Here is a 3,833-nt window from a genome sequence, read left to right as displayed (position 1 = left end):
ATCAAGCTAAGTGACTCACAAACGTCCTCCAACTGGAATTACTCCAAAATTCGTCCATTTGATCCTGTTTTGCTCCAGAGGAAGTCAAAAGTCCTATATTAAAAATACAATTCAAAGTATCAAAATTCTTCCAATATATTAACCAAAATATACTAAGATTAGGGTAAAATATATAATATAAAATCTACTCATCAAATACCCCCAAACTTAGCTTTTTGCTTGTCCTCAAGCAAAACAAGACTCAAACAAAAATAAAAACTTAACAAACTAGACAACTAGCTAAAATTAATTGACAAAAATTTTCACCTTCAAAGTTGCAATCCATAGCAAATTTTAAAAACTAGAACATCTTTTCAAAAGTTCCAACTAATCCCACCACAGAGTCTAAACCATTTAGAATTAATTAGAAAAGAATTCACAAACTTCCTTTGGTGTAAAGTGAACCAACATAATTAAGGAGACTCGACTAAAACCCTTACCTCTCGTCATTCTTTATTTCACACTTTCACACATACTAAATTTAAATATAACTTTTTTTTCATTTTCTTTTTCAATTTTTTTTTCTCATGTATAACATTTATTTATTTATTTATTATTATTATTATTTTTTTTTTAGTAACAGTAGTGGTCGTGCAATGTCGGTTCACTTAAGCTTTCGATCCAACCCATGTAGCGAGCTTTAGGTCAATGACTCCCAAACCATTAGGGCTTTAGGGCACTAGGTGTAGAACACCCCTAAGGACTTATTAACCCGAGCTGAAAAAGGCTACGAAACCAACTAACCACCCTGCCTCATGCCAAAACTTTACCGTTTGACGCGAGAATCACTGCTGATTAGGCAGGACTGGCCCGGTTACTAGGCAAAACCTCGGGTGAGACAATTATTACTTTATTCACAATAATAACTAACTTTACTTAAAACAAAAATTAAAAATTAAAAATAAACTAAGACTAAAAGAAAGTGTTTCAATCTCACTCCCCACAAACCATGTTGGTGTGATGTGCAAAGTTCAAAGTATAATTCATGAATTAGTGTCTAAGCAACGATAAATAGAAAAAACTCTACTGTGGGATTAATCTTCATCATGTCTATTTGTTCTAACGTTTAAAATAATCTATGGATATTAACTTAACAAGAATGAAAACTTTTAACCGACACAAAAATTAAAAACCTAAAATGTTATTTTCCCACCCCCAAACTTATTTCACACTTTGTCCTCAAGGTGTGGAAAATAAAAGAAAAATGACAAAAATGAATTAAACTTAAACTAACATATAAGAATTATAAAAGGGAAAATGAGGAACAAAACCAAAGAAAAAGAAAAAGACTACCTGGGCTTTGAAAAGGAAGTGCTGGTTGATAAATGAGTGGCCAAATAAAGGCCACGCATAGCCCATGCAGTGAGAACCTGCCAACACGCCAATTCCATGTGTACAGCAAGCGTGCAGCTTGGAGTCCCGTGAGAATGGCATGCAGCTGGCATTTTTTAAAAAAAAATTATCAGTCAGGAAAGCCACGTAAAAGCATGCACCATTAATTGAAGACATTGGATTCCTGCAAATCTTGAGTACCGAGCCGAACGGCTCTTCTCTTTTCACCTAGTCTAGAGCCAAACGACTCCATTTCAGAGTCATTTCAACACCCCCTCTCTTCAAACCGTGTCATAGGGAAGCATAAAAAACAGATGAGGCGCACACGTGTCAAGCATCAGGCAGGGGAGCTCCATAGGATTCGAATGGAATGGTTAAGATCAACCTTACGTGCCCACTAGCTCTCTAGAAAATCTGAAAATGCCTTTTCTCTCTCCATTTCACAGCAAGTCTGTCTTCCTCCCATTATTTTTTTTAGTTCTCTCGGACCCCATTTCTCTGTAAAATGAAAAATATCTCTTTCCCCCACATTTTTCCCTCCTTTCCGCAGCTGCTCCTTCATCCTCGCTAAGCGTTGCATCCGTGCTGCAACCAATAAATAGCCCAGCTATCTACACACTGTCGTGTCTCGGAAATCCAGCACCTCGAGTAGCAAGACCAACAACCTGCTCAGATGAAGCCGCAGATCGCATCCTGCTCTAGTCTGACACACTCACAGGTAGTTTTTATCTCCATCTCCCTTCGATTTTTTTGTCTCAAGTGCTTAGATTAGGGAAAAATGAATGAAAATTGCCCAATGCATGTGTGTTTCCATGGAAAAATCGAGACTCACAAATCCTCATTGAAAAGGTATGCATCTATATCCTTGCAACTATGTTTGATAAGAATTTGTGAATAAAAATTTGTATATGGTCTCAGTGCCTCAGTATGTTGAATTGGCTTGTTGGTCATGCATGAAGAGATCTATAAATTCATCATGTCTTATTCTCTGTGCCACTTAGATCCCTCAACTTTGTTTCTGCACTCCGCACTGTCTAATCTCATGAATGTAGAGGAATTTATGATGTATTGATGATGAATGTGCTGGGGGAATAAATGTTGATTGCACCCCCTTAGTTGGGATTAGGCCGAATCAGTTCTGAATGCAACCTGCAATAAAAAACCTAATTAGATAAGTTAAGAAAAATAACAAGAATTAAAAACTGCAATTTTTTTCTTCAATTTTCTGATTTTTTTATTTTTGTGATTTTTGTAATTAGGAATAAAAACAGGAAAATAAAATAAACGAAATAAAAAGAAAAGAGTTAGAAAAATTGGGTTGCCTCCCAATTAGCGCTTTAGTTAACGTCTATAGCTAGACGTAGAGGGAAGAATTGAAGATCACGTCACTTGTTCCCTTCAAGTTAACCACTTCTTGATAGCATCATACGGCAATAGTAGGTATGGAATGAGTTGTTGTTTATCAGTTGTTGAATTCTTCATAAGTGCACTTCTATGTGAATGAATCTTTGTGATCAAATAAGGTTTATGTTTCCATCGAGCTGCCTTGAACCTTGTATTTGACATCCACAACCTCTGCACTGGCAGAATTTCTCTACGAGGAACTTGGCTGTCAATAAGCTTCCTCTTTTCCATATAGATCTTTGCCTGTTTGCAGGACTTATCTGGCATTTCTTTGAATTTGATGGGCTGTGCAGGTGCACTGTCCGTTACCGCCGCTAAAATTTTCTGATCAGTAAGCAGCTGTCCTGTATTTAGATTTGTCAGAGTTTTCATGCATTCTTGCTGCTTAGCGGGTTGCCTTAGAGTCTCGGGATAGTGCATGAGTGGCACACAGACTTTTGTAGGAGCAGATTCTATGGAAATTTCAAGGTCATCAGGGGCTGTTTCCTCCTTTGGGCATGAATAACAGGCAGATAGCTCCTCAGTTCCTGCACCAACCTCTTGATCATCATAGCTTCTCCCACGGTTTACTGCTTGAATTTGAAATCCTTCATTGGTTATTTCAATGTATAAGTCAGTTAATTCCAACAATTTAGCGAGCTTGTCCTCTACTGAAAGCTCTTGTGGTACATTAAGCTGCTCGAACTATTGCCCAAGATGCTCTTTCAAACTTTGAGTGTAGAACTCTGAATGGGGATTATTCCAGTTCCATTTTGAATCGATTCTCATATATATATACTCTTGGACATAATCTGGAAAATATTTCCTCTCAGGACATTGCAAAATATCATGGGTCCTTGAGTCGCAAAGAGCACAAACTGTAGGCTTAAATCCATAATAACCCTTTTCTGCTAATGACACCCAAAGAGGTGGTCCACCGGGTGTTAGATTGAATTCAGGGGGAACTGCAAATTCCATTGTTGCACTGCTCAAAAAGAAACAAATTGTAACTTACCAAACAAAATCAGCAATTAAATAAAGACATATATACAAAAATAATTAACTAAGAGTTACTGTAA

General features: G+C 37.1%; 1 long non-coding RNA gene across 1 annotated transcript; it reads left to right on the top strand.

Moving 5' to 3' along the window:
• Positions 1 to 1,932: 1,932 nt before the first annotated feature.
• Positions 1,933 to 3,574, top strand: LOC103416126 (uncharacterized). Its single transcript, XR_011584061.1, has 2 exons — positions 1,933 to 2,089; positions 3,069 to 3,574. It is a non-coding gene; the product is annotated as an uncharacterized lncRNA (long non-coding RNA).
• The last annotated feature ends 259 nt before the right edge of the window (positions 3,575 to 3,833 follow it).

This window comes from Malus domestica, chromosome 09 (genome assembly GCF_042453785.1).
Source record: "Malus domestica chromosome 09, GDT2T_hap1".
NCBI classification, from domain to species: domain Eukaryota; kingdom Viridiplantae; phylum Streptophyta; class Magnoliopsida; order Rosales; family Rosaceae; genus Malus; species Malus domestica.
The sequence above is the reverse complement of the archived record's forward strand: the minus strand, read 5'-3'. Positions and strand labels throughout refer to the sequence as shown.